Source organism: Oncorhynchus nerka, linkage group LG1 (genome assembly GCF_034236695.1).
Source record: "Oncorhynchus nerka isolate Pitt River linkage group LG1, Oner_Uvic_2.0, whole genome shotgun sequence".
Classification (NCBI taxonomy): Eukaryota; Metazoa; Chordata; class Actinopteri; order Salmoniformes; family Salmonidae; genus Oncorhynchus; species Oncorhynchus nerka.
The window spans coordinates 21,686,945-21,698,394 of NC_088396.1; the positions used below are offsets into that span (position 1 = coordinate 21,686,945).

The window sequence follows — 11,450 nt, forward strand, 5'->3', positions numbered from 1 at the left end:
AGACGAAGAACACTTAAACAAAAGTGAAGCTATACTATAAATTTGCATACACAGACAACTAGACATAGACAATAACCCACGAAATACCCAAAGAAGATGGCTGCCTAAATATGGTTCCCAATCAGAGATGACGATAAACACCTGCCTCTAATTGAGATCCAATCTAGGCAACCATAGACATATAAACATAGACATATAAAACCTAGATGATAAACAACCCCATAAACCTACAAAACCCATAGACAGTGCAAAAACACATACATCATCCATGTCACACCCTGACCTAACCAAAACAATAAAGAAAACAAAGAATACTCAGGTCAGGGGCCTGTTGCACAAAACTAGGATAAGGGATTAAGCCAGGATATCTTGGTGATCCTGGCTCAATTGATCCGTAATCCGGTTGCACTAAAGATGGATAGGGGGCAGGAGGATATGTTATGGTATAAATTACCATGGAGATTTATTCTGTGGAGCTAGCCTGCTCCAGACCAGGCTAAATTCCAGGATCTATTTAATCTCATCCCTAATGTCAGTCAGCAGTCACCACAAATGGAAACCAATAGTTATTTCACTGCTCACTATACATTGTTATCACATATAACTAGACCCACTGTTATTATTTAAACGTTTGTGATCATTAATTTCAATGATTTTGGATAAAAAATGATTTTTAGATGATGTTGCTATCATTAGATAATTTACAGTTTCCCATAGACTATAAGGCTATATATAAAATGATAGAATATTAGGGCCACAGAGGGGAAAAAACACAAGTCATAATATTGTAACCAGTTGTTTTAAAGGAGGACAGTTGTTAAAATGACAGATGTGGGGCATTTCGTGAAATTGTACTTCAGTATGGTTTCATAAACAAAGACATGCTGATGTGCCAGAATATTAAGTATCACATTGTCATAAGTATCAAAACTGTAAAAACAATATGTAGCTTTTCTGCAGAAAGAACCAGCCTCATAAATTTATGACTTTATCCTTTTTCTTCAGTGTGGCCCTAGTACTCTGTCATATAAACAAATACACATTCCATATGAATATAAAAACACAATGTGTAACATTATGTTCCTTTATTGAATAAGGACAAAACAAAGCAGGTAAACCATCAGCTCCTTTCGAAACTGAAGTCACAGTGACTCTACAAGATGGAAAGCACAGAATCCAAGCATATTATACAAAATGATACATACACATTCAAAGGTCTGTATATAACACACCCTGCATGTCTGCACACTAAAATAAATGCAGGACAAATCCATACACATCAACTGAACAGACAAATGAATGGATGCAGTAGCCTCCCTGCAGCCTTGTATTACACACAGTATACCGCACAAACATCATAAGAGGCCAAATTGGTCAAAAAACGAACCCAAAAAAAAACCCAAATTCCTCTGCCACCGCAGGACATATTTAACCAAAATTGAAAGCACACATACTAACTAAAATAATTCAACACATATTGGTCCCTCAGCAGCCGACCACTGTCGTCATCAGGGAAGATTGCCGGATTGTCCCAGTCCATGGCTGGTGGCACTCTGGGGGCCCTCTCCTTCCTCAGGCAGGCCACATTGTGGAGGACAGCACAAGCCACAGTAATATCACATGCCCTAACAGGGCTGACCCTTAATTTGTGAAGGCAGTGAAAGCGTGCCTTCAGGAGGCCAAAGGTCATTTCAACTCTGGCCCTGGTCCTGGCATGGGCATGGTTGTAGGCCTGCTGTGCTTCCTGGGGGTCTGTGAAAGGTGTCAGGAGAAAAGGCTGGCAGCCATACCCCTGTCTCCCAGCAACACACCAGAGAATTCACCTGTCAACACAAAATCTCATCATTACTACCTCATAAACACAGTGATATTCTTGACACAGCCATGATGGTTATAAATAGGGGTTGTGTGGCTTACCTTGTGATAGGCACTGATAGATTTCAGAGGCCCGAAAGATTCTGGAGTCATGGACTGAGCCAGGCCATTTTGCCACAACATTGCTGATCACACAGTCAGCATTGCAGACCATCTGAAATCATAAGATGAGGAATATTACACCAATCAATGCACATCACTGGCAATGCAGAGTGTTCGTCAATGGACAATATCAAAAAGTTATGTTCACCTGAACATTAATGCTGTGAAAGGATTTCCTATTCACAAAATCGGCCTCATGGGCACCTGAGGGGGCTTTTATCCTTATGTGTGTGCAGTCCACTGCACCAATGACATTGGGGAAACCTGTCACACAAAGTAATGAGTATCCTACTATGTGTTAACAGTTGTCCTGTAATTTGTAGATCCTCTTACCTGCAATCCTATAGAACTCCTCTTTGATGTCACAGAGTCTTCTGTGGCCAGGGAAGGAGATGAAGACATCTGCTAATGCTTTGATAGCCAGACACACACTCCTTATTGTGCGGCAAATTGTGGCCTTGTTCAGCTGTTCTGCATCCCCCACTGAGTACAGGAAGGCTCCACTAGCAAAAAGCGCAAGGCCACACAAACCATTTGCTCCACACTCAGTGCATGGCTCCGTGCAGTGCGGTGCTTAATCCTGGGACCCAGTAGTCTGCATAGATACCTGATGCCATCTGCAGAAAACCTGTATCTTTCATATAGATGGTCATCAGGGAAGGCCAGTGGGTCCAACCGGTCCCTGAAGACCCTTTCTCGCCTGAAGGCTCTCCTCAGCACAAGTGCTTCTTCATCCACCACATCTCGCACGAATGGGCATGCCATTGTCAGAGCAGAAAGGAACACACAATTTTGGGCCTTCATATAGGCTAGTGGCCACACCTGGTGCTGGGGGGGTGGGCAAAAGAGGGCGATGCCTTATAACGATGACTTGGTTGTACTGATTGCTGGGAAAATAAAAAAAAACTTAGAAATATGCCACCGTCCTGTGTGCTCACAATAAGAGCTCATATCTCATGGCTCACTTGACTTTACGAGAATATACCTAATTTTTATTTTGAGCTGTGTCATCTTCTTGGAGCTGGGGAGGAAAGAAAAATAATGATTAATACATTTGTGTTACAGTTAGCATACAGTGTACATTGAAGGCATATCTCACCTCCCTCTCAAGTTTTTTTATTTCAAGGTCCAGTTTCCTAATTGTCCTCTTTTTTATTTCGGACTCCAGTGCAAGATTTTCCATCTTTTTCTTCTTGTACTGAATGTCTATGTCTGCCAGTTCTATTTGGCGCCGGAGGTGGTTGCCATACAACTTTCTGATAGCTTGTGAGCTCTGTGAACACAATACAATTAGCGCAGCTGGAATTTGGCAGGATGTGGTGTCCTTTTATTAATACGCACTATGTTGCCAGGCTGGTTTTCCCACTGTATAGCATCTGGGTCCTGTAAAAGAAATTAGATTTTTTGATTTTGATGAGGACTCCTCACCATTGTAGAGTAAATAGTACTTTCACAGTCTTAACATGATACCTCATGCCTTCTGGAATCCAGAGAGATGGTCTCCTCCTCATCATCGTCTCCATCATGTGCTGTTGCTGCTGCACTGGGGCCTTCACCCTATCACATTTAATCGGATTCATATTGAAGCTAGTAGACAAGACATGCCAGGCCTACAGTATGCCTTTGATGGAGTACTCACTGGATCAGCATCGTCTGGTGCTTGTGCTGGTGGCTCTAACAGGAACACAGTGCTGCCAGGCACTGCAAGGCAATAGGTAAACCAAAGTCAGACAGTCCAAATTGATTCAATATGAATGTGGTTATATCCCATGTAGAGATGGAAGGACATACCTTGAATGAAGCGGGTGGCATCTTGGGAGGAAGCTATGCTCGTCTCTTTCCCCCCAGGGATCCCCTCTTAAGACGGGCCTGCCTTTATTTAGCTCCAAGGCCATGTCCTCTGCTGGGGTAAGGTCAGCCTTTGGTGACCCACCACCCGTGCCTTGTCTGTGGGTATTCTTTTTCACTGCTAAAACAGTACAGACAATGTGTGAGCAGGCACCTTCTGGATACAATATATGCTTGTGCTTTGTTAAATATTAGTCAGGGACCATACCATTCTGCAGAATGTTCTTGTATTTGATTTTGACCTGCTGCCATGTCCGTTTTGGCCCGTTCATGTTTAATCTACACACACACACACACACACACACACACACACACACACACACACACACACACACACACACACATTTAATGGAGTCACACTGCAAAAAATTACTTGGTATTTTTGTCTTGTTTTCAGTAAAAATATCAAAAAATGTATCATAGCTTTATACAGTGTGATGGAGTTACTTTACACAATTTCACTCATATCTGCAGTGCATTTCAATTAAAAATTTAACCGTTTCATAATTACAGTACAACTGCATTTTTGGAGATGTGAATTAAATATTTGAATTGTAATTGTGATGTTTCAGCGGAGCGGTGAGTGTGTAATTGTGCACTACTTACGCATTCAGGCGGTCTGCAATACTTTGCCACGCTTTTTCTCTTTGCTTTATCACTGTGGCGGTGTTGCCTTTCTTCTTAATTATATCTTTTACCTCCTCGTATGCCTCCATGAGGATTTGTGCTTCCGACGGGGAAAAGTACGCGGCTCTAGTTGCCATGGTAAATCAGTTATTCTGTGATCTGTGGCGGGGTCTATTTGAGTGAGCCGTGAGCGCGCACCTATCCAGGATTGGTTTCACCTGGCTTAATGAATCCGTGTCTGCTCATCCTGGCTTGGTCTTTGTGCAACCAATTAAGCCTGGATGCACATGTTTTGGCTTCATTGAGCTCAGCTGAGTCATTTATCCCGGATGTCTTAATTCTACTTTTGTGCAACAGGCCCCTGGTCTGGTTTGGCTTTGGTTCTTTAGAAGTAAATCATTGCATTACATGCTCCATTTAATAGCATAGTGTAAACAAACATGACAACGATACAATGCAAGGAAGGAGACAATGTGAATTCCTCTAATGGAGACAATTTGAATGCGGCCATTGCAAAACGGGAGAACAATTAATTGGGTAATGGGTTCAATTAGACTGAATCGGCTCTCTCCTTAATGAGCGGTCCCTACTGTGGCAACATAGGGCCAACAGATAATCAGTGATTTGAAGAATGACTGAGGAGACCATTACATTTGGAGAGCGCTGCAGACATCTTTATTACTGTTACTATCCCCAACAGATGGAAGAACGCTCTATGATGGTAACTGATCGACTGGCATGGCTGTGGGAAGTTGTATGGGGGTGCTGTGAATATTTTGCATGGGTGGGTTATGGGAGAAAAACAATTTCCAACACGCTGCAGAAAGCTGTGTCAATCCAGATACATTTTATTTTGCACTGCAGAAGACCGCGATTGGTCCACTAATACAGGCAGAGCTGACCCGCTCATTAGGTAGGATTAGGCGGTTTGAAGAGGGCGTCATTTTCTGAGCTAAACTGACCAAGACGCATATCCAACAACACAAATCTCACATAATTCTGGCCAAAAACAATGACAGCCAGTGGCGTATGGGCTTTTTATGTGAACGCTGATGCTGTCCTATGATAAGCAGTTCACACTTTTTCAAAGACCGAGGTACAAAATATTTATCTTGTCCATTCCCAGCGCGCCTCTCCAGGGTGCTGCTGTAGGAGAGACGATGGCGTGAAAGCTGGTGATGGTGTGAAATAGGCTTTTAGAAGTGCCATCTTTATTTTTTTACTTATCGTTAATGCCGTCTTTGGTGTGCTCACCAATGCACAATAACCTTTTTACCCCCTCCAATCACTTCTTATATCTGTGGAACAGCTTGTTGTGTTGTGGCCATAGACATATAATCCATAGAAGGGTTTTGGAACCTCTAAAACTTGAAATAACTTGAAATATTTGTTGTAATGTTTGTTCTATCTTTTCAGGGGGATGAAATTGAAATTCTATCCAGTTCTGCAATGCTTGTTTGAAAATCAAATCAAACATGAGACATGGCAATCTGAATAAAGGTAAAAAGGACACTTTTAACTTCTAATGGCTGGGGGCAGTATTGAGTAGCTTGGATGAATAATGTGCCCAGAGGTACCCAGAGTAAACTGCCTGCTACTCAGTCCCAGTTGCTAATATATGCATAGTATTAGTATATTTGGATAGACAACACTCTGAAGTTTCTAAAACTGTTTGAATGATGTATGTGAGTGTAACATAACTCATATGGCAGGCAAACACCTGAGAAAAAATCCAACCAGGAAGTGGGAAATCTGAGGTTGGTCGTTTTTCAACTCATTCCCTATTGAAGATACAGTGGGATATTGGTCATGTTGCACTTCCTAAGGCTTCCACTAGATGTCAACAGTCTTTAGAACCTTGTTTGATGGTTCTACTGTGAAGAGGAGAGGGGAACGAGTCAGAGGTCTGCCAGGGAGTCAAGAGCTGGTGACACTCGTTCACGTGAGAGCGAGCTCTGTTCCATTGCATTTCTACAGACAAAGGAATTCTCCGGTTGGAACATTATTGAACATTTATGTTAAAAACATCCTAAAGATTGATTCTATACATCGTTTGACATGTTTCTATGGACTGTAACGGAACATTTGGACTTTTCATCTGCTCCTAGTGAACGCGCGTCATGAATTTTGATTTGTGAATTGAACGTGCTAACAAAAGGAGCTATTTGGACATAACATGCCAATGTATACTATTTGCCATATTTTTTAACTGTGCTGTGATGTTTCACTAAAGTTCTGAACCTTTCTATTCTCATAGACTCTACAGATTGTAAATTAAAGAAACATTTCTGCTAAGAGTATTATTATATTATTGATTGATTGACTATGACTTTTTAAATCACCCAGCAGTGCTATTAGTTCTAGGTAAATGTTGCTATTCTTCAGCCATTCCTGAACCTGCGACTAAAAACAAGCTACATATGCAAATTATCTTCGCACCAAGAGTCTTGAATGTTAGTTTGCAGAGCTGGGATGGTTGTATCCCCATATATATATATAATATTCTATTTGTTGCAAGAATTTTGTATAATAATATAAATTGAAAAAAGTTTTGAATCCAGCGCTATTTTGTGTATCAGTTCATAAACCATATGCCATGGAATCGGTACATTGAAAATATCTTCCCAACTATTTTGCAATATATATGGCGCAGCGGTTAATTTTTACGTTTAAGTCCTTAAATGAAACTGGTATACTTTTTTATTCATCAATTTTCTTTAGCCAATTTTGGTCTTTAAATCTGGGCTGACAGACAAGTTTTTGACTTTTCATTTTGGAGATGATTTCCATTTCAAATAACAGAAAGTGAGAGGTTGTGACCTGCTTGACATCATGGGAAAATCAAAAGAAATCAGCCAAGACATCCTATTTTCCCATGATGTCAAGCAGGTCACAACTTAGGTTACAACCTCTCACCTTGTAAGCTTCCGGGTTACAGTCCCGCACCTTGAAAGCGGCAGCTCTACCCTTTAGCTCAGTGCGAATGTTGCCTGTAATTTATGGCTTCTGGTTGGGGTATGTACGTACAGTCACTGTGGGGACGACGTCCTCTATGCACTTATTGATAAAGCCAGTGACTGATGTGGTGTATTCCTCAATGTCATCGGAAGAATCCCGGAACACGTTCCAGTCTGTGATAGCAAAGCAGTCCTGTAGTTTAGCATCTGCTTCATCTGACCATTTTTGTATAGACAGAGTCACTGATTCTTCCTGCTTTAATTTTTGCTTGTAAGCAGGAATCAGGAGGATAGAGTTGTGGTCAGATTTACTAAATGGAGGGCGAGGGAGAGCTCTGTACGCATCTCTATGTGTGGAGTACAGGTGATCTACAATATCTCTTTTTTTCCCTCTGGTTGCACTTTTAACATGTTGATAGAGATTTGGTAGAACTGATTTTAAGTTTCCCTGCATCAAGTCTCCGGTCACTAGGAGTGCCGCCTCTGGGTGAGTGGTTTCCTGTTTGCTTATTTCCTTATACAGCTGGCTGATTGCAGACTTGGTGCCAGCATCTGTCTGTGGTGGTAAATAAACAGCCACAAAAAGTATAGCTGAGAACTCTCTAGGCAAGTTGTGTGGTCTGCAATTTATCATAATATACTTTACCTCAGGTGAGCAAAATCTAGAGACTTCCTTAGATTTCGTACACCAGCTGTTGTTTACAAATTTGCACAGACCCCCCCCCCCCCCCCCCCCTCTTACCGGAGTGTGCTGTTCTGTCCTGCTGGTGCAGCGTGTATCCCGCTAGCTGAAGATCCATGTCGTCATTCAGCCACGATTTTTGATGTCCCGTTGGTAGGATGTTCATGATCGTACCCTGTCTAGTTTATTATCCAATGTTTGCACGTTGGCGAGTAATAGACGGTAACGGCAGCTTTCCTAGTTGCCTTCTGCGGGTCCGGACGAGGCATCTGGCTCTTCTTCCTCTGCGTCGCTTCCTTTTGCGAATAATTGGGATGTCTGCCCTGTGGGGTATTTGGAGAATATCGTGTGAGTTCTGCTTGCTGCTGCTGTTGTTGTTGTTGAAAAAATCTTAGTCTAATCCGAGGTGAGTGATCGCTGTCCTGGTATCTAGAAGCTTTTTTCTGCCGTAAGATATGGTTGCAGAATCATTTTATACAAAATAATTTACAAATATCGCGAAAACCCCCCACATAATAGCACAATTGGTTAGCAGACCGTAAAACGGCGGCCATCTCCTCCGGCGCCATGTCGAGGTTAACAATGAAAGTTGAATCAGGGTCTATATCATTTGGATCAAAATAAAACATATCAGAGTCTATCAAAATTAAAATAAAATGTTCTAACTCACTCAAATCTTCTGACATAATAGTCCCAAAATAAATGGTCAAGTGTCTCTAGGTCACAACCACAAAATACACATGTTATCAATTGCTATTTTGAATCTGTGTATAACAAAATATCTTTACAGGGGTGCTTGACTGCTGTAGTTCGTACAAATTGCTCAGATCAACCCTTAAAGAGATGGTGTGGCTAAAGCTTAAGAGGGTGTGGAGAATGCTGAATGGGTGTAGACAAAGAAGGGCTCTCCAGTAGTAGTACCAAAACATTCAAAGGCCATTTTCTCAAAAGTGAGTTTACAAGTTAATCAACTTTTAAAGCTAAATTACTTGCCCATTGTTCCTCAACTGTAGTGTAGTGTATTATATACCATTTTGTAGCTCTGAGTCTCTAATTTGATCCAATGTAAAAAACACCATTTCAAATTTTGCTACACAAGACCGATTTGAGCCGGTCTGTCACATATGGGAACTCCTTCAAGACTGTTGGAAAAGCATTCCTCATGAAGCTGGTTGAGAGAATGCCAAGAGTGTGCAAAGCTGTCATCAAGACAAAGGGTGGCTACTTTGAAGAATATCAAATATAAAATATAATTTTTTGGTTAATACATTATTCCATATGTGTTATTTCATAGTTTTGATGTCTTCACTATTATTCTACAATGTAGAAAATAGTCAAAATAAAGAAAAACCTTGGAATGAGTTGGTGTGTCAACTTTTGTCTGGTACTGTCTGTACTAAGTATAAAAAGTAAATGTACTTGCTAAAATGTACTTAAGTATCAAAAGTACAAGCATAAATCATTTCAAATTCATCATTAAGCACAGCAGACAGACACATTTTCTAGTTTTTTTGTATTTACGGATAGCCAGAGGCACTCTCCAACTCTCAGACATAATTTACTGAGTTCTCCAGATCAGAGGTGGTAGAGATGACCAGGGATGTTCTCTTGATAAGTTTGTGAATTAGACCATGTTCCTATTCTGCTAAGCATTCAAAATGTAACAAGTACTTTTGGGTGTCAGGGAAAATGTATGGAGTAAAAAGTACATTATTTTCTTTAGGAATGTAGTGAAGTAAAAGTTGCCAAAAATATAAATAGTAAAATACAGATACCCCCCAAAACTACTTAAGTAGTACTTTAAAGTATTTTTACTTAAATAAGTACTTTACACAACTGTATATTACACTTGATCTTTCTTGAATAAGGTCCTCAATTTATTTTTGTTTTTCTTCTAACTTATTCTGTGCATCTATGGTACAGTTTTTATTTCTATCTACCTGCACTGCTAGTCCTTCCATTCCTGTCACGTTCTGACCTTAGTTCCTTTGTTTTGTCTTTGTTTTAGTATGGTCAGGGCGTGAGTTGGGGTGGGCAGTCTGTTCTTTTTTCTATAATTTGGGATTTCTGTGTTTGGCCTGGTATGGTTCTCAGAGGCAGCTGTCAATCGTTGTCCCTGATTGAGAACCATACTTAGGCAGCCTGTTTTCACCCTTGAGTTGTGGGTGATTTATTTTCTGTTCTGTGTTTTGCTTCACCGTTCAGGACTGTTCGGGTTTGTCGTTTTATTTTTTTTGTTCATGTGTTCAGTATTCGTATGAAATACAATATGGACACCTACCACGCTGCGCATTGGTCTGACATTTTTTACTCCTCGTCTGAGGAGGACGAAGACAAGCGTTACAATTCCCTTTGTTAATATGGACTCTTGACCTAAATTGCATTTGTTTTAGAGCTGAGTACTGAATTGCATGGCTTCTAAAGGCATATTTAAAAGTGTCCCATATAATAAGGGGACCTGTTGTACTGTGCGTATATAATGTCGGGAAAGGTCAGTTATAAATGATTCTGTCTTAGTTATCATCCAATAGGCTTTGATTACATTTCCAATATTCTCACGTGGAAATTATTTAATGGTCCGACCGCATTCTGTCCCCTATCAACATTTTTTAAAAACTTTTGGTGCAAGTGAGAATGACATAAGAAAGTAGTCAAGACGATTAGCTTGATTGAGCCTCCGCCATAGGTATTTTATATGTAGGTATTTTAACATTACCATTTTTTTACACACTTTTTAAATCAATAAAATATTTTCAGTCATCTTCCTCACATGGATGGGATGAGGACACAATCTTTGCGAGAGGGAGGGTATCTGATTTCATTGGTCCACAATTCATGGCTCAGACACTTCATTCAGGATAATTGGAGTTAGCTCTGAGTTAGCCTGACCCTGAGAAAGTTAGTTCTGAATGATTCGGTGTCATAGAAGTTTACCTGACAAACTCAGGGCTACTTTCGTATGACTGGTGATTCCGAGTTGAACTCATAGTTGACCAAAGTTACCTCACTAACTCCTCAAACCTGCTTCATAGGATACCCCTTTGATCTTCAAGAGACCTTCTGTATTCATTTCAAACTGAAACCTTCCCTTCCTATTTTTTGTTTTCCCAGTAATGGCACTGAGCATTTGGCAGAACCCTGTATTTTTAGCTTGTTTTCAGTAGTAGTAGGGCAGAGTGTAGAAATGTACATGAAACCTAGAGAGCAACTGCCCCTAAAAACCTAATCCCTTTGAAAATGGCGTATGTGGCATCAATGAGTCAAACATTTATTGTAGTGTCAACATTGACTACAAAGTGTACTTAAGTCTCAAATAAAACTGAGTTTTGTCACAATGAGTAAATGAAGATCAGGTTTGG

At 40.6% G+C, this 11,450-nt stretch overlaps 2 long non-coding RNA genes across 4 annotated transcripts; one reads left to right on the forward strand and one right to left on the reverse strand.

The window, feature by feature from the left end:
* Positions 1-778: 778 nt before the first annotated feature.
* On the reverse strand, positions 779-4,814 carry LOC135571128 (uncharacterized). 3 transcript variants are annotated; one of them, XR_010463666.1, is made up of 9 exons: positions 4,034-4,814; positions 3,769-3,946; positions 3,617-3,678; positions 3,448-3,534; positions 3,077-3,360; positions 2,311-2,998; positions 2,126-2,241; positions 1,918-2,029; positions 779-1,823 (listed from the first exon to the last, which is right to left on the reverse strand). It is a non-coding gene; the product is annotated as an uncharacterized LOC135571128 (long non-coding RNA). The 3 variants fall into 3 exon arrangements; XR_010463676.1 differs by lacking the exon at positions 2,126-2,241 and having other exon boundaries at positions 780-1,823; positions 2,311-2,864; positions 2,963-2,998; XR_010463658.1 differs by lacking the exon at positions 2,126-2,241 and having other exon boundaries at positions 780-1,823.
* Positions 4,815-5,068: 254 nt separating this feature from the next.
* Positions 5,069-6,809, forward strand: LOC135572425 (uncharacterized). Its single transcript, XR_010464287.1, has 3 exons — positions 5,069-5,173; positions 5,869-5,952; positions 6,165-6,809. It is a non-coding gene; the product is annotated as an uncharacterized LOC135572425 (long non-coding RNA).
* The last annotated feature ends 4,641 nt before the right edge of the window (positions 6,810-11,450 follow it).